The 19,749-nt window shown below is 43.2% G+C and overlaps 1 protein-coding gene across 8 annotated transcripts in view; it reads right to left on the reverse strand.

The window, feature by feature from the left end:
- Positions 1-19,749, reverse strand: part of LOC106569178 (zinc finger protein 521) — a 170,110-nt gene that overhangs the window by 113,228 nt on the left and 37,133 nt on the right. The window contains exon 1 of one of the 8 annotated variants that reach the window (XM_045694156.1): positions 766-1,567. The exons of the other annotated variants lie outside the window; for them this stretch is intronic. The gene's annotated coding sequence lies outside the window, so the exon portion shown is untranslated. Of the gene's footprint in view, positions 1-765; positions 1,568-19,749 lie in introns of those variants that run through there. 8 annotated transcript variants of the gene reach the window in all.

The raw sequence follows: 19,749 nt of genomic DNA on the forward strand, positions 1-19,749 counted from the left end.
TGCAATACGGAATTAAGATCTGAAGGAAGATCACATTCAAATCAACACATAAACATCACATTGACTATCACAGATGTCAATAGCATAGCAGCACATATTTACTACAATCGGAAGTTCTAGGTGGGGCTACTATATGAATAGTAGGCTAAATAGTAGGCTAAATGGTGTAGCACCGTCTGCTAGATAATATTCATGTCATCCAACTTGCTGACAGTATAGTACTGTTTCGTTATGGTGTTGAGTCAGTCCGTAATCTCACGTCCATCACCAATGAGCAGCTTAGCGTGATGAAGCCATTTCAAGGATCATCATTCCAGGGAATGAGTGTATAGTCCCCCAATATCAGTTATCACTGACAGCTACATCCATATCAGCTAATTACTTTTTCCTACACCAGGCTATTAACATCATTACAGGACAGAACAACACTAGCACTTATCTGGCTCGAGTACAAACTATTTTAATAGTAGTCTACTGTAGTATACATACACAATGGGATTACCGTGGTTTGCCTGTTTAAGGCACAGTCATGCCACAATGCATATTTATTTTACTTTGTAAAAAAAAAAAGTGACATTTAATTAGATTTAGCATGTAAATAAGTAAGAGATAATAAGAGAAAGATAGAGTAAGCGAGAGAAAGAGAGAGAGAGTGACCGAGAGAGAGAGAGAGAGACCAAGACAAAGAAAGTGAGATAAAGTTATCAAGACATAGCAATATAGAGATAGAGGTAGAGAGCTATAAAGTAGAAAGAATGAGATTACCACTGGAGTAGCCATCATGACAACACACAGAAGAAGCCTCTCCTACTGGTCACAGGATCCATGCTGGGTCGTCACTTCACCACCATACATCCAGCACCAACAGAAACACAGGAAGTAGCAGATAGGTCAGAGCCGTGCCGGATCCCTTCCTCAGTTTGTATTTTCCTGTGAGTTGCTGGGTTAGTAAGGTGAGTGTCCCTGTTGCCGTGCCGACTCTTCATTGTCTCAATGAGGAGCTTGGCGAGGGTAATAGAATACTGGGTACTGTGCATACAGCGGGGAGGAAATGTGGGCAAAGAGGTGGTGAATGCACGTTCCCCTGGGTAATTTGTCAAACATGAGTCAAGCCACCTCAACGCCCTGCTGAGGCCCGGGTCAGGTGACTCAGTCACAGGTACAGCATGGGAGAAATCTCCAGTGAGCAGACGGAGGAGACTCCAAATGTTAAGTTAAGAGTGCAACAACAGGGTTGTATATGAGTCGTTGAACACTTGTATTAAACTTATTTTATAATTCAGATATAAAGATGGGGTACATATGTGGTATATATAAATGTAAATAAGGTAGCTACTACCTCCTACTACAATGGAGTGAACTGTCCAAAGGTCATTCACATTATTGCAAATATATTTTGATTTAAGCCTATATTGCCTAATATTCGCAGAATTTTCGCAACACCCACCATTATGTCAAAAGGGATGGAAAAATAACTCAAACTATACATTGTGCAGCTTTAAGTTGGTTGGTTGGTTGAATGGGCTTTCATTCACACTGCAGAGTATGCAGCTGCAGAGAGAGACACAGCATCCTGCAAGCACGGCCAGGCTGTACGCATTGCTAGGCCTCAGTTAACCTTGATACTATAGGGTTTAATTACTGTCAGCTAGTCTGATGTTAGCCTTTCACAAATAAATGACTTATCCCCCCCCTCCTCTGTACCAAATCCCTCTGTTTCCCTTGTGGGGGCAGACTGGCAGCTTTGTTTATCCCAACTACAGGTATGCTATGGCTGTCCTATTAAGGCCATGGCTTGTTACAGGGAAAAGGGTGAGTTATTTACCAATAGAGGAGAGATGGAGAGAAGGAGGTAGGGATGGTGAGAGAGGGAGAGGAGGATAGAGAGGGAGAGAGAAGAAAGAGAGAGGCTGCATGGTGCATGTAGTTGGGGTTTGATGTTGTTTTTGAGGTTACGACAAAGACCAGATAAATCATCCATAGACATTAAATAGAAGTGTGCATGGTTTCCCAGTGGAAAGTTGGAAAATAAGGGAGAGCTGCACACTCTAGGACAGATGCAAAAAAAATGTATCCAACGTTTCGACAGCCAAGCTGTCTTCATCAGGGTATGATCACAAACACTGCGAGATGACTCGTTTATATAGTGTCAAAAGACACACAGGTGTCTGTAATCATGGCCAAGTGTGGCCTAATATCATTGGTTAATTCTCAAATATAAAAATGGCATACAAAGAACAGCATACAAAAAACCAAATGGACAGCATACGATCAAAGATTCATTTTAGACTACACAAGCTTACAAACAATTACAATGGCAAAGTCACAATAATCACAAGAATGGCTTCAGCTCAAAGTCTATGTTGAGACCGAAGGGTGCAAGGGTCTTTAAGTTAAAGATCCAGGCAGCCTCTCATTTTAACAATAAATGATCAAGGTCACCCCCTCTCCTAGGGAGGGTGACATGTTCGATGCCAATATAACACAGAGATGAAATCGAGTGGTTTGCTTCCAAAAAGTGGGCCGCAACTGGGTAAGTCAAGTCTACGATGCTCTGAGATACGTACTTTTAATTCACGCTTTGTTTTACCCACATCATTTTTACCACAAGGACAAGTTATAAGATAAATAACTGCCTTAGTGGAGCATGTAATAACACCTTTGATTGGGATCGATTTCCCTGTTTGTGGGTGTTTGAAGGATCTACATTTATAAGTGCCATTGCATTGAGCACAGCCATTACACTTGTAGTTTCCATCCAGTATGGGCGCAAATAGACATTGTTCAGGAATATCTTGGGGTGGTAAATCAGAGTGTACCAATTGGTCTCTGAGATTTCTGCCCCGCGAGAATACGACCAAGGGAAGGCTTGAAAACACATTACCGAGACTATCATCGTATTTTAGAATGTGCCAATGTTTGTGAACGATTCCCTTAATTTGTTCAGAGCGCTTTGAATAGCGGGTAGTTAGAACGCAAGAATGCGTCTATTTGCGAGACTGACCTTGAAAAAGTGGAAAGGGCAGACTTGTATAATTATGAAATAGGACATTTAGAGCTAGGTAATTTGCTGCTCTAGCAACACAATGCAGAATGCTCCTTATCAAAACAACAATATAGACCTTCATAGAGTATTAGAAATACAGTACATATGAGTAAACATCTAATTGTTGGTGAAAGGTGGCACTTCCAAGTACAAGCAATGATGTTCGAATGACAAGTCCAAATCAGCTTACCTATAACCTCAACGGATGATAAATCTGATTAAATGTATAGCACAACTCGATAGTCGTACATCATAGTATTACATAATAGGTTAACATGTTCAGCAGCAAGACTAAATAAGTATTTAAAGCAATCAAAAGGCATTGCTTGGATATGTTGTCATAGATAGATAGGTCATTGTCCAATTCATAGGTTGCACCTCCATCACTCGGTTGCGTCATGCCATTGCTTTGGACGTTCTCAAGCCACCCTCTACCTGCGGCGTCATAGTGGAGCCCTAAAGTGTTGATACATCCAGTCATTCTGGACGGAGGCTAACTACTGTTTCGTCTAAATTACACTATACTGCCTGGAAATACGATGACATTGCTAAAGTAGTCAAATATTTAGTAGGAAACAACTTTGTCAGCATTATTAGACAGATGGCAATGTTGTCATTAGCAATGCTAATGTTAGCTATCTAAAATGTGGTGGCCTCCCCTCAATCTTAGCTAGCTAGCAAACCTTATACTGCATCTAAAGTCAATCTGGCGACATCAAAATGACGACAAAGGTTTTCTTACTAATTATATTTGCCTCCTTCTAAATGTCATTGTATTTCCAAGCCACTGTAATGCACTTTTGATGAAATCTTCATCAGCGCTCCTTGACGATGCATTGAGTAGAATGCTCAGTCGGGCATCAGTCCAAAACGAACGTTCAAAACAATATTGTGACGAAACATGCAACCCATGAATAGATAAGTGTGATGCACCCATCATTTGCACTCCCTCCAGAGCACAGTCTCCCTGCATCTCAGCATCTTTGCCTCGACTTAGAACAAAACATAGAGAAAGCAAGCGAGCACTGACAGAAAGCATAGAGACAAACCGAACTCAACCACAAGAGAGAGAGTTTGTGAGTATGTGTGTATATGAGTGTGTGTTTGTGTGTGTATGAGTGAGAGAGAGGGATAGAGAGAGACAGAAGGATAAATCGAGGGAGTGAGAGAAGGAGAGTAGGGATATGAAGACAAATGCAGAGAGAGAACGAGACAAAGGGAGGGAGAGAAAATGAAAGACAGAGGGAGAAATCAAATTTGCAAGAACATAACAAAAAGCTGTGTCTCAGACAAAGAAGAACACACAAGGGTATTTGTCTAGCTATCTGCTCCAGCAGCCTCTGAAACTTTATTAAACTAGAACCCTTCAAGAGAAGGCAGAGAGCAGTAAACTACACTACTGGGGAGGAGAAGAGAGAGAGAAAGAAGAGAGGGAGGGAGAGTGGGTGGGTGGGGGGGTGAAGAAAGACTAGCTTTACAGCCCCCTGTCTCTCAGAAATGATTTTATTTCAGCCATGCATTAAGCAACCTCCCCGCTGAGTTGTGCTCCCCTTCCTGGTGTGGATAAAGCCGTCCCTTGGGGAAGCTGCCAGTAATTTCCAGCTTCGCCAGAAACTCAGGTATTAGAAAAGACCGCTTGGGGACCTGCCACAATATACCTTCACAATTTCAGAGCCGCTCTGAAAAAGGAGGGGAAGGAGGGAAGCCCCCCAAAACCTACGCCCCCCCCCCCCACCCACCCCCCAGCCCCCTTGAGGGTTTCCAGTTCACATTTCTGAAGTGCAGGCAGGGGGTGGATATGTGGGGGAGGGAGGGCCTGTGGGAGCGTGTGCACCAGCAATAGAAAATCCACTGCAGAGAGAGAGAGAGAGAGAGAGAGAGAGAGATATTGAGAGAGAGAGATATTGAGAGAGAGAGAGAGAGAGAGAGAGAGAGAGAGAGAGAGAGAGAGAGAGAGAGAGAGAGAGAGAGAGAGAGAGAGAGAGAGTGAGCACGAGCACATTTCCTTTCTGGTCTGGCAAGAGTGCATTTTGTCCCCTGACTCCCACCAGAGGCTTTTTACAAAACATGTGTTGCTGACATGTTGACAGATTGCTCAGTGAAGTGTTAGGCGCATGCACACGGCTGGCCATTTAGGGGGACATGGCTTCTTACCCAACATCCTCTACCTGAGGCTCCATGTTTTATACATCACCCCTCCATCCTCCCCACCAAGGGAAAAAAGAAAACAATAAAAAAGGTAAGGGAGTCGCTTCCTTTGTGAGGAAAGGAAAATATTGGAGACCAGAAAATAAAGAGCATGTGTGTATAATTCTGCCTTAGCTGAACTGTAGAGTAGGGGAGGTAGGGTTTGATGAAGAGGAGGAACTTGAGGCGAGGAGGTGGAACGGAAGTATAGAGGGTAAGGGAGGGAAATGGTTTCAGGCAGGGAATGAAATCGAGGAGGAATAAGAGATGAGGGTATGTGTGTATGGGTGCTTTTATGTAAGTGTTTGTCAGGAAGTCAACTCGACAACAAGAACACAACGTCTACTCTTCCTCTTTGTCTCCTCTCCTCCTGTCCTAACCACCCAGACCCAGTCTAGGGATTGAAGCTGATCAAAGGCCAAACCATTTGCATCCAACTTCTGCTCGTATCAGGCAGGGTATCGAAGGTGTGTGTACGTCTTAATCGCCCTGCGGCTTCGAAAGTGCTGCCGTGGCAACAGGATGGAAATGGGGATCATAATGTATTCATGGTGCCGGCGACCTGGGGGCTGCGGAGCGTGCTCTCTGGGGACCGCACTTTACCCAGAGCCAGACGTGTCTGGGCAAAATCACTCCACACAAGACAGCAGTGGAATACTGAGGAGCCAAGCAGGAAGAGAGAGAGGGAGAGAGAGAACGACAGGATGGAGGGAGGGAGACCGGGAGAAAGAGAACGGGGGAAAGAGAGCTAAACGGAGGGAGAGAAAGGAAGCAGGCAGCGAGAGAGAATGACAGGATGGAGGGAGGGAAAGAGAGAGAAAGAACGGAGGCAGAGACAGCTTCAGTGGGAAAACGGAGAGGGAAAGGGGTGGGAGAAAGGAAGAAAAGGGGGAGGATATAAGAGATGGAGGAATAAAACACTAGCTAAGAAAGAGAGATGAAAACAATGGAAAGGGATAAAGAATGTGATGGGGATTGGGGGGGGGGGGTTGTAAAGCTGAGTAGCTCTACCTTGAGAAGGCAGCTGATCTTGAACAGGGTGGCTGGGAAATAAATTGCAGAGGAAATTGGTCCAGATTACCTGGGCCACAAAGAGACACAGCCCTTCAGCCACCAGCCAGAGATGGATAAATGGATAGATGAGTAAATGAAAGGAGGAAAGGAAGGAGGGAAGATGGATGGGTGAATAGATGGATAGTTCAGTTCAGGACTGAGAGCATAGTAGCGTGCACACACACACACCCACGCACAAGCACACACACACACCCCTCGATTCTTGAAAATAAAAGCTAACATTGGAGACAGATCTGTCCAGACAAGATGGAGTATGCTATCTGACCCTTACCTTACTAATGATCTCCTTCACACAGACACACACACACACACACACACACACACACACACACACACACACACACACACACACACACACACACACACACACACACACACACACACACACACACACACACACACACACACACACACACACACACCTCACACACACACACACACACTAGCCTGGCTCTCCTCTACAACAGGCACCATGCCAGATAAACATCCTCAAGCTGTAGGTGCTCACTGCAGAGAGAGGAAACACAGCTCACTCTGATGCTCCAACCAAGGAAAGAAGTCAATAATGTTGAAAGAGACCATACACTGAGGTTAGGTTGTGTGTGTTTTACAGGGTTCTACCACAGAGTTACTCAGACTACAGATATTACACATTTTGGTGCATTTATCACTGCTCATTCTATCATAAAAAGTCATCATATTTTCCCACAGGACCCATGATTCAAACACAGTTAAGTCTCACAAATGACAAAGTGTTCACCTGCAAACTGAGGTAGCTACAGCTGGCACTAACTATCCTCCACACGTAGCACCCCCTCAGGCATTAAGACTAGGGCCACAGACAACTCCCCTGTCTCTTCCCTTCCTTCCTGATAACTGACAGGTTCTTTAGTACTGAGCACAAATGCATGTGTGTGATGACTGTATAGCACTGAGCTAGAGAGAGGGGGGAGATAGAAAGCGAGAGAGGGAGTGCAGAGAGAAAGTGAGAAAGACAACGAGAGTGAGACTGAGAGAGAGAGAGAGAGAGAGAGAGAGAGAGAGAGAGGGGGTGAAAAAGAGAGTGTTACAGAGAGATGTAGAGAGGGAACCAAGGACATCAACAGCATGTTCTGGTAGAGAGAGAGATGACCCCTGGCCATCCCGAGGCATCTGGTTTATCTGGCTGTCTGGGTAAGCCTCGCACACACCTAATGACTGCAGCCCTCTACCTGCAATGTGTGTGTGTGTGTGTGTGTGTGTGTGTGTGTGTGTGTGTGTGTGTGTGTGTGTGTGTGTGTGTGTGTGTGTGTGTGTGTGTGTGTGTGATAAAGGGAACCTGAGTGAACAAATGACACAACAATTACATACTTATTTTATTTATTTCATAAACAAAGTTTATGCAGCATCCAATGCCCCTGTGTGAAAAAGAAATTGCCCCCTTACACTCAATAACTTGTTTTACTACCTTTAGCTGCAATGATTCCAACCAAACGCTTCCTGTAGTTGTTGATCAGTCTCTCATGTTGTGGAGGAATTTTGTCCCACTCTTCCATGCAGTACTGCTTTAACTCAACAACATTTGTAGCTTTTCAAGCATGAACTGCTCGTTATCAAATCCGGCCACAACATCTCAATTGTAATTAGGTCTGGATTTACGTAACTGTTGCTCACTGTTTCTAGAATCCTATGCACTAGATGGATAATTGTCTTCATCGTAAAAGTTAATTGTTGAAGAGGGCTTGAGTAAAATCCAGACAAGACAGTGAGAATGGCCTTGAAGCCCAACATATTTTGAAACGATGCAAAAAGGTTGCAATCTTGAATGCAGCTAAGAGCCCAGGCAGTATGGAACTCCTAATCTCATGCATATCCTAAACCGCTGCCGAAACCACTCATGATCTGATCATGATCTAGTGGCTCTAGCCCCCCCCCCCACTTCCCCCTCCTCTTCCTCCTCCTCACATTGCACGGTGCATGGCGCTCCTGAGCAGACCTTAGTACTGTCTGGTGTTCTGCAGTGGAGATTAGTAATCATCCAGGGTGTGCATATTGATGGCCAGACTCGGCCATGTTTGCATATTTACTGGCCTCAGAGCCCAGTTGCCTGAGGTGAGAAGCAAATTAAGTTTCCTCTACATACCCCCACACCGACAACTCTCTCTCGCACTCTTTCAATCAATCTAACTCACTTGTGTTTTTTTCTCTTTATTCTTTTTCACCTCCCTCATTTCTCTTAACATGCTGATCAGTCATCTTGGGGTAAGCATCCTCCTTCTAGCCCACCTTGGTTGCATCCATGGCGGATTAGCACCGTCTCGTTTGGATAACATCATCACAGTGTAATCTTGTCGGAGAGAGCAATCAGTTTACTTTGGAATTATGCATTCCGTCGGTGGGGCCCGGAGAGAGAGAGGATCTCACAGGGTTTAAGGGATGCAAACAGAAGCATGCTCTCTGGAATACGGTCTGGATGCTGATTGGGTGATCACGGCCCACACAGGCGCCATGTGAGAGTAATGAATGGCCAATGGGAGACCGGAATAATAATGCTATCGGATTAAAATCCAATCACAAGTTAGGTTTTTGGTGTGTTGACTCTATTTGTGGGGTATGTTGAACAAACCCTGTCCTACGATGTGGAGAAAGCAGGATGCCTCATGCGCTGACTGAGGGCACATGATGTCCTAATCATAAAGATTGCTTCTCTGTTTACTAAAACCCAGTCCCTCTTGGCTGACATAATTCCTTTGAGCTATTTTTGAAAATGTGATTTGTTTTTTTTTGTGTACATCCAGTGAATATAGAATGAAGCTGATTTAAATGGCTGGATGTTATTGTGGCTGTAGAGGTTGGTAGAAGTGACAACTGCAGGGGGTTCTTCTCTCTTTAAAACAGCGACTGATTCAGCGCTGGAGTACCACAGGTGGTTTACTATTCAATCAGGGGTTTTAATGCCTCAGTTTAGAGCAGAGTCACGGCCAAAACTAGCCATTGTGCAGCCCTCCACAGAATCCCAACCAACCGGGGCTTTAATTAAGAGAAGCTATATCTCTGATCAAATCAATTGGCAGTCCTGCCCCCCCCCCCCAGCCGATCCATCAAGTGGGAAGGTGTGAGATGTATAGATTGGATAACCTTTACATTCACAGCAGCAGAGCGATACCCCCCCTCTCTGAAGCATGAGAGGAGATCTATGGGTTAGAGTCCATACTATTACAGTACATATGGACACACACACTGTAGTGTTTGTCCTGCCAAAGTACAGTCCAGCCGGTACCCTAAGAGATCCTGAGAACGACACCCAACCTGCACATAAACATTTATTTATGAAACCACCACCTTCCAGCTTCGAAAAATGGGCAATTAGTGCAGAGGAACAAGTGTGTTATACTGCAAGTTGACGTTAGAGGAAATCTGTCTTGTGGGTGGGTAGTGGACTCCCCATCCTGGCAAAAGGGGGATGCTATGGCCCTCACCGCCCCACCCCAGACACCATCCCCCTGGCCTGGCAAAAAGCAGCAACCCATGGGAGGGTAGGTGGAGGAGTTGGAGGAGGGGAAACAGACTGTGATAGCGCCTGCATTCACAAACATCTCAGAGTAGTACTGCTGATCTAGGTTTTACCATAATGAACACACTCTTAGCAAAAAGGGTTCCAAAAGGGTTCTTCGTCTGTCCCCAAAGGAGAACCCTTTCTGGTTCCAGGTATAACCTTTTTGGGTCTGTAATGAAACTCAGGGAGAAAAAGGTGTAGATTTACACGCAGAGCGCGGCAGGTGTTTATGTCACCTTCGCAGAACACAGGAATCGTGGTCACAGGCAGGCAGTGGTCATACACAGGTAGGCAAACAGGCAGGTGAATCAAGACTAGAACTGAAGGCTATAACTGGTTCTCACAGACGAGCTAGGAAAAGGCTTAGTAGAGTCAAAATGAACAACACCTCACAAAGGCACAAACAGAATGAACTGAACTAAATAAGGAGCTGATGAGACCAGGTGAGTAACTAACACAGGTGAAATCAATGAACAAAAATGAAAGACAGGGCTATGTTCAAGAACACAAAGAAACAGGGCTACGTTCAACAACACAACGAAACAACACAAGGTTGACTAAGAATATAAATACAGAACCTTACAGGGTACTGTGTGGCTCAGTTGGTAGAGCATGGCACTTGCAACACCAGAGTTGTGGGTTCATTTCCCACGGTGGACTAGTATGGGGAGAAAATGTATGCTACTTTAAGTCGCTCTGGATAAAAGCATCTTTATCCAATTACTAAACTGTAGAACCCTCTAAGGAAAGGGTTTTACATGGAACCCAAATGGGTCTACCTGGAACCAGAAAGTGTTCTCCTATGGGGGACAGCTGAAGACTGTTTTTATGTTCTAGATAGCACCTTTTTTTCTAAGAGTGTACGATTATATAGCTAGGAGGGACCTGATCCTAGATCAGCAGACATTACTTTGTGAATTCAGAGTTCCTGAAGCTCAGAGGCCAGCAGGCCAGCAGAATGCCGTCACACAGCTGGCTCTGTTCCTTCCTTTGGGTCCAGCCCGGTCCACAGAATACAGCCTGTGGGGACATATAAACCTGTCGGACCAGTCACTCTTTCCACCGCCCGCCCTCCCTCCATCCTTCCATCCCACCGCACTGCTGGCCAGTTTGGCAAAGCCATGTGCGTCTCAGGAACAAGCCCTTAGGGTAACAGTGTGCAGTACATTTCCACGCAGACGTAGGCAAAAAATCCAGTGACCTTTTCATTAGTAAGCATTAACAGCTAGTAATGTCCAAAAGCCATTGCTAGGGCTTTTTTAGGACTAAGTGCCATGTTTTGTGTACAGTGCTGTACAGCGAACTAACCTGTTTCCAAAATCCCCATTTAGTCCCATACAGACTCAAGACACAGAGACACACATTATCTTAACCTGTTAGGGCTAGGGGGCAGTATTTGCACGTCTGGATAAAAAAAATGTACCCGATTTAATCTGGTTACTAATCCTACCCAGTAACTAGAATATGCATATACTTATTATATATGGATAGAAAACACTCTAAAGTTTCTAAAACTGTTTGAATGGTGTCTGTGAGTATAACAGAACTCATTTGGCAGGCAAAACCCTGAGACATTTTCTGACAGGAAGTGGATACCTGATGTGTTGTATTACCTTTAAACCTATCCCATTGAAAAACACAGGGGCTGAGGAATATTTTGGCACTTCCTATTGCTTCCACTAGATGTCCCCAGCCTTTACAAAGTGTTTTGAGTCTTCTGGAGGGAGATCTGACCGAACAAGAGCCATGGAACGATGATGGCCCATTAGACACCTGGCGCGCGAGTTCATGTTGGGTACCCTCGTTCCAATACGTTATAAAAGAGTATGCATTCGTCCACCTTGAATATTATTCATGTTCTGGTTAAAAAAGGCCCTAATGATTTATGCTATACAACGTTTGACATGTTTGAACGAACGTAAATATATTTTTCCCCCTCGTTCATGACGAGAAATCCGGCTGGCTTAGATCATGTGCTAACAAGACGGAGATTTTTGGACATAAATGATGAGCTTTTTTGAACAAAACTACATTCGTTATGGACCTGTGATACCTGGAAGTGACATCTGATGAAGAGAATCAAAGGTAATGGATTATTTACATAGTATTTTCGATTTTAGATCTCCCCAACATGACGTCTAGTCTGTATCGCAACGCGTATTTTTCTGGGCGCAGTGCTCAGATTATTGCAAAGTGTGATTTCCCAGTAAGGTTATTTTTAAATCTGGCAAGTTGATTGCGTTCAAGAGATGTAAATCTATAATTCTTTAAATGACAATATAATATTTTACCAATGTTTTCTAATTTTAATTATTTAATTTGTGGTGTTGACTTGACTGCCGGTTATTGGAGGGAAACGATTTCCTCAACATCAATGCCATAGTAAAACGCTGTTTTTGGATATAAATATGAACTTGATAGAACAAAAAATGCATGCATTGTCTAACATAATGTCCTAGGAGTGTCATCTGATGGAGATTGTAAAAGGTTAGTGCATCATTTTAGCTGGTTTTATGGTTTTGGTGACCCTGTCTTTGAATTGACAAAACATTACACACAACTCTTGTAAATGTACTGTCCTAACATACTCTAAATTTATGCTTTCGCCGTAAAACCTTTTTGAAATCGTAAAACGTGGTTAGATTAAGGAGATGTTTATCTTTCAAAGGGTGTAAAATAGTTGTATGTTTGAAAAATTTGAATTTTGACATTTATTTGGATTCAAATTTGCCGCTCTTGAAATGCACCTGCTGTTGATGGAGTGCACCACGGGGGGGACGCTAGCGTCCCACCTAGCCCATAGAGGTTAAATAAGTACATCAGCCCTGAAAAGCTCCTTGGCATTTGATATGCTAATACCGAGTTTTAATTACGTTTGTTCATGTTTCACACTTCACGTGATTGTTTATTAATTCTGACCAGAGCAAGCTAGCGAGCGTTTATTTGTGGCAGGCACGCCAGACACCTCCTAGGATGCCTACTGATGAAAGGAAACATGATGACTGCAAACACAATATTATAAGATGAAAGAAGTCATCTTGAGATAACGTTAAGGTTTCTGGTCAGAATTGTAACTTATCTATTCATCGAACAACCACATGTACAGGTATAGCTTAATTGAAAGTGTTGTTATTGATGAAGATACATTCTAACAAACACACAAGTTCATAAACATCTTGAAGAGATAACACTACAGGTGGAGTCTGTACTGGAATAGCCTCATCGCGAACCAGGCTTCCCTAAAACAGAAAGCCTGGGGAAGTTCCATGGCAGAAATCAGCTAAAGAGGGGTCGGAATCAAATCAAATCAAATTGTATTTGTCACATGCGCCGAATACAACAGGTGTAGACCTTACCGTGAAATGCTTACTTAAAAGCCCTTAACCAACAATGCAGTTTTAAGAAAATAGAGTTAAGAAAATATTTACTGAATAAAATAAAAACACAATAAAAGAACAATAATGAGGCTATATACAGGGGGTACCAAGTTGCGGAGGGGGGCATTTGATTAATTGTTCAGCAGTCTTATGGCTTGGGGGTAGAAGCTGTAAAGGAGCCTTTTGGTCCTATACTTTGAGCTTTGGTACAGGTAGCAGTGAGAACAGTCTATGACTTAGGTGACTGGAGTCTTTGACAAAAAAAATACAAATTCTCGCAACACATCAAACTAATCAAATGCCTTGCTTGGGCAGAGCTCCAAAGGTGTTCACCAGATTAGTGCCTTAGGAGCAACAGTGCGCGAGTACAAAAAATGTCAACAAGCACTGCCACCAAAACATTTTAGAACATTTGCAGCACACTGATTTTCACAACATTTCTCTGTTATTTGAAAGGGAGAAATTGGTCTACAATTTTTATATGTATTTTTTTATTTTACCTTTATTTAACTAGGCAAGTCAGTTAAGAACAAATTCTTACGTTCAATGACGGCCTAGGAACAGTGGATTAACTGCCTTGTTCAGGGACAGAACAACAGATTTTGACTTTGTCAGCTTGGGGATTCAATCTTGCAACCTTTCAGTTACTAGTCCAACACTCTAACCACTAGGCTACCTGCCGCCCCAATGCTGGCCATGTCAATATATATCTTTTTTTATCTTTCTGAAGTGATATTTGGCTGTAAAGGCTAGCATGAAGGACAAGATGTAGCTAGATGACATTTAATTCACTTCGCTAAACAGTGTGTAAAGTTAGCTAGCTAGCAGCTCAGTTGAGTTAGCCTACAATGTAATTACTTTCTTGAATAGATTGTCCCAATGCCTGGGTTTTTTGGGTTGTTCCAAAAACGAAATAATGGGCAATCTTCCCAATTTTTTTGGTGGTAGCAAAGCGCAGCCAGCAGCTATGTGGATGAATGAAGACAAGGCAAAAAGTGTTTGTCACCACAACGGTTTAGAACGTGTTGTGACGTTTGACTTTACCAGCGTAATCGACTTTCAATTTCAATGAATACTTGAAACTAGCATATGCAACAACTCTCTACAAAATGTGTCCTTCCAGGACGGAAAACAGTGACGCATATAACCACATCCCCCTTCTACGGGCTTGTGGGGGAAGGGTTCTTGAAATGTAACCTCCAATAAAAAAATTGCCGCTTGGAGCATGCGGACCATTACAACCGTTTTTGCAATACAAAATTCTCCAGAACTCCAAGGGAGGCATGACAACAACGTGATTTTTGAAGTATGTCAATGTTGTTAAGTTCAAAAGAATACTAGATAAAAAGTGTTGACACCATTCAAACCAATGAGGGTTTGGAACATTAACGCCAATTATCTCAGAATCGTCTTTTAACAGATAGAACCTTATAGTCCCAAGTTTTCGATTTCACAAAGCATAAAACAGAACAAAACCTAGCCGAGACACACAATTCATAAAGTTTTCAAGATTCATTATCCTGCTTTTTTCCCCACTCGTCTAGTTGTGTTTTTTTGTATCTGGTTTATCATTATTCTGGTGAGCAGCAGCACGTTTCAGTGAAACAAAAAAAAACATTTGAATTCCTGGGACCCTGAGGAGAACGAGTGAAGCCCAGAGGTAAGATCTGAGCTCACTCTCCATGCCTTTCCATAGGCTGAAACACTACCTGGTAAACATCACATCTCCACAGAACCTCCTCACTTTCAAAACACGTCAACCCACCGATGACTCTTAGGCACAGGGGTCGGTCGACCGGTTCGAGCATCTAGGAATCTAAATTTGATTTGTTTCATCACATTTCCCCTCTCAAAGGAGAGTCAATGCACGTAACCTGTCTGGCATTAATGATGTCGTTAATAAATCGGGGGGCTAGACGCAGACGGTGGGCTGTGCAATGGATTTGCCTGGCGGGGCCTGGTGCCTCTCGGTTTTCAGAGATAAGCTCCAGCATGGGGGTCTTATCTGCCTCCCGCAGCCCCACCCAGCAGCACCGTGCGCTGGACACACAACCAGTCAACTCATCACTAGGTAATTACCACCTCTTACGTTCCAACAAAGATGCCATGCCCTGCCTGCATTCACCATGCAACCTGCTAGTGTTGTCTGTCTCAATCTCCTTGTCTGTCTGTCTGTCTGTCTGTCTGTCTGTCTGTCTGTCTGTCTGTCTGTCTGTCTGTCTGTCTGTCTGTCTGTCTGTCTGTCTGTCTGTCTGTCTGTCTGTCTGTCTGTCTGTCTGTCTGTCTCTCTAGTCCTATCATACATTGTGCTGCTGCAAATGCTGTCGGTCTGCTGTTCCCTCTTTCTCTAGTATCTATTCGTTTCATGACAGCATCTCCCCCAAATCATCCTGGTTCTTTTTTGCAATTGCGTTTATGTGAGGACTGATGCCATTTTTGGTTCAGTCTCTAGGCAGGGAACTCTGTGTAGTGGCGTCTATATAGGTGGCACAGTAAATCCTGTACCTACCTGAATCATACTGTATGTCTACAGTGCCTTCAGAAAGTATTCACACCCCTTGACTTTTTCCACATATTGATATGTTACAGCCTGAATTTGAGATTTTTTTTGCCACTGGCCTACACACAATACCCCATAATGTCTAAGTGGAATTAAATTTTTAAAAATGTCAAAAGTAATCAGCCCCTTTGTTATGGAAAGCCTAAATAAGATCAGGAGTATTAACAAGTCACATGATAAAGTTGCATGGACTCATTCTGTGTGCAATAATAGTGTTTAACATGATTTTTGAATGACTACCTCATCTGTGTACCCCAAATATACAATTATCTGTAAGGTTCCTCAGAAGAGTAGTGAATTTCAAACACAGATTCAACCACAAAGACCAGGGAGGTTTTCCAATGCTTCGCAAAGAAGGGCACCTATTGTTGGATGGGTAAAAAATAAATAATCTGACATTGAATATCCCTTTAAGCAAGTTATTAATTACTCTTTGGATGGTGTATCAATACACCCAGTCACTACCAAGATACAGGCGTCCTTCCTAACTCAGTTGCCAGAGAAGAAGGAAACCACTCAGGGATTTCACCATGAGGTCAATGGTGACTTTAAAACAGTTACAGAGTGAAATGGCTGTGACAGGAGAAAACTGAGGATGGATCAACAACATTGTAGTTACTCCATAATACTAACTGACAGAGTGAAAAGAAGGAAGCCTGTACAAAATAAAAAAATATTATAAAACATGCAGCCTGTTGCAAAAAAAATGTGGCAAAGCAATTAACTAAGCAAGTAGTGGTGGTTGCATCTTGTTATGGGTATGCTTGTAATCGTTAAAGACAGGGGAGTTTTCCATGATAAAAAATAAACAGAATGGAGCTAATCATAGGCAAAATCCTAGAGGAAAAACTGTTTGTCTGCTTTCCACCATACACTGGGAGGTGAATTCACCTTTCAGCAGGACAATAACCTAAAACACAAGGCAAAATCTACACTGGAGTTGCTTACCAAGAAGACAGTGAATGTTCCTGAGTTGCAGAATTACAGTTTTGACTTAAATCTAATTTACAATCTATGGCAAGACCTAAAAATGGTTGTCTAGCAATGGTCAACAACCAATTTGCACAATCCAAGTGTGGAAAACTCTTAGACTTACCAAGAAAGACTTACAGCTTTAATCGCTGCCAAAGGCACTTCTACAAAGTATAGAAAATAGGCTCTAAATAGTAATGTAAATTAGATGTTTCTGTATTACATTTTCAATAAATTTGTAAACATTTCTAAAAACATGTTTTCACTTTGTCATGATGGGGTGTGTAGATGGGTGAGAAAAAATATTCAATCAATTTTGAATTCAGACTGTAACAACAAAATGTGTAATAAGTCAAGAGGTATGAATACTTTCTGAAGGCACTGTACGTGCTGTGAGCAATTAAGTAAGTTGTGTTACAGTGTCTTTACAGGGGCTTAAGTCATTTGTGTATCTCGGTCGTCTCATTGCTTCAGACTAGAAGCCAGAGTCACTTGGTGCTACAGAGCGAGGGAGCGGTTTCTTTTATTCAATTGTTTTCCACTTCCACGAGCATGTGCCAAGGGGGAGGAAAGCACCGGCTTAACACGTTCTGCAATTCAACAAGGCCAGACGCAGTCTTATTAAGATTTAATGTGCCATTCTTCTGCCTGCCCCACTGAAAAAGACTTGGAGGCTGAGTAGGAGAGTGAACAAAGAGCAGGCAGAGTAGGGGCCAGGGAGAGAGAGATGGAGAGTCAGCTTGCTACACCATGACCAAGCCTCCGTCAAATAATCCTAGTGACGTAGGTAAAAAAAAGGGCAAACCACAACAGTGTAGCAAATACAAATACGTCATTTCACGGATACTTACATGATATTATCTGTATCCTTCCCATTACATTAGCCTATCAACCTTGCTCCTCTGTCTCCATCCGATCTCAAAGGAGGTTGTCTGGATGAATGTTAAAGACACAGCATGTTGTTTAGCCCCTCCGGCTACAAATTATGTTTAGTCTCAGGTGGAAAGTGCAAGCGTGCAGTTGTGTGCACGAGTGCGTGTGTGTGTGTGTGTGTGTGTGTGTGTGTGTGTGTGTGTGTGTGTGTGTGTGTGTGTGTGTGTACGCGCACAATGGTTGTATGCGTGTGTATTGGTGCGTGTGTGCGAGAGAGAGACAGAGAGAGACAGAGAGACGGAGAGAGACAGACAGAGAGAGACGGAGAGAGCGACAGAGAGCGAGACAGAGAGAGATGGAGAGAGACAGAGAGAGACGGAGAGCGAGAGCAGCAACACAATTAGACCCAACCAAATAATGAGAAAACAAAAAGATAATTACTTGGAAAGAATTAACCAAAAAAAACAGAGCAAACTAGAATGCTATTTGGACAGAGAGTACACAGTGGCAGAATACCTGACCACCGTGACTGAGCCAAAATTAAGGAAATCTTTGACTATGTACAGACTCAGCGAGCATTTCTTTGCTTTTGAGAAAGGCCCCTGAAGGCAGACTTGGCTCTCAAGACAAGAGGCTATGTGCACACTGCCCACAAAATGAGGTGGAAACTGAGCTGCACTTCCTAACCTCCTGCCAAATGTATGACCATATTATAGACATATATTTTCCTCAGATTACTCAGACCCACAAAGAATTCAAAAACAAATCCAATTTTGATAAACTTCCATATCTATTGGGTGAAATATCACAGTGACTCATCACAACAGCAAGATTTGTGACCTGTTGCCACAAGAAAAGGGCAACCAGTGAAGAACAAACAGCATTGTAAATACAACCTATATTTATGTTTATTTATTACCTTTTGTACTTTAACTATTTGCACATCATTACAACACTGTATTTTGACATAAAATTACATTTGAAATGTCTTTATTATTTTGGAACTTTTGTGAGTATAATACACTTTTGTTTATGATCTATTTCACTTGCTTTGGCAATGTAAACATATGTTTCCCATGCCAATAAAACCGGTTAAATTGAATGAAGAGAGAGACAGAGAGAGACAGAGAGATAACAATAGGTAAAGAGACAAGTGAAGTGGGTCCAAAAAAAGGGCAGAGACAGAGAGAAGCCGAGCTGCTGAGCTGGTCAGGGTTGGCCATCAGATGACGTCTGTCTCATCCACATCCACATCCACAGGCCCAAACAAACACACTCCTCCATTACTATGTGGATTGTGTTAGTGCAGAAATTGCCAGGCTCGGCTGACAAAGACCAATAAATACTTTATACGGTGCATACCGTGTGCTGTGTGAAGCACAGGGGAAAGAAGAAGAGGGCACCCTCATGAGGGCATAATATGCCTTGAAATCCTAATGACACTCCTGTTAATGTTACCGGCTCACTCGTACAGAGAGTAAACACAAGGGGCTGCTACATTGAGGAGTCAGATCTACTACTTTATACACACACATACTCACAGGCACACACACGCACACACACACACACACACACACACACACACACACACACACACACACACACACACACACACACACACAAACTCGGCAAAGACTCCAACCTAATTCTCTTTTCAGTGGCTGCGTTGTGACAGAAGTCGCTGCTCTTCTCCCCTGACCACCTCTCCCCCGATCAAAGCCTTGCAATCACTGTGCCACACTTTGTACCACGCTGTCGCAAGACACCCAGGCAAAAACATGGCATAATTTCTGATGACCGGCAGAATGCTCAGAGTTGGGCTATTCTGGGCTGCTCATGTCTCCTCTCTATCGGTGTCTACTGCTAAAGGCTTTTGAAGCAAATAAAGTCTTTGTGGTTTTGTCGGAGGGTTCTTCTTGGTAGCCGCAAAGCAGCCGTTGGATCAATTCATCCTTTTTTCTGTGTGGAAAAAAAGCTCCAGGTCTGCCAATGAGATCCTACTGGAAACAGTTATTACAAAACACGGTCCGCCAGCAACTAGTTAATGATAGATGTGGGTATTACTGAACGTTTCCACGTTTCCATGACCCAAAGACTTATTTTACTTCGAACCAACATGTTGGTG

The sequence above is a fragment of the Salmo salar genome, chromosome ssa14 (assembly GCF_905237065.1).
Source record: "Salmo salar chromosome ssa14, Ssal_v3.1, whole genome shotgun sequence".
NCBI lineage: Eukaryota > Metazoa > Chordata > Actinopteri > Salmoniformes > Salmonidae > Salmo > Salmo salar.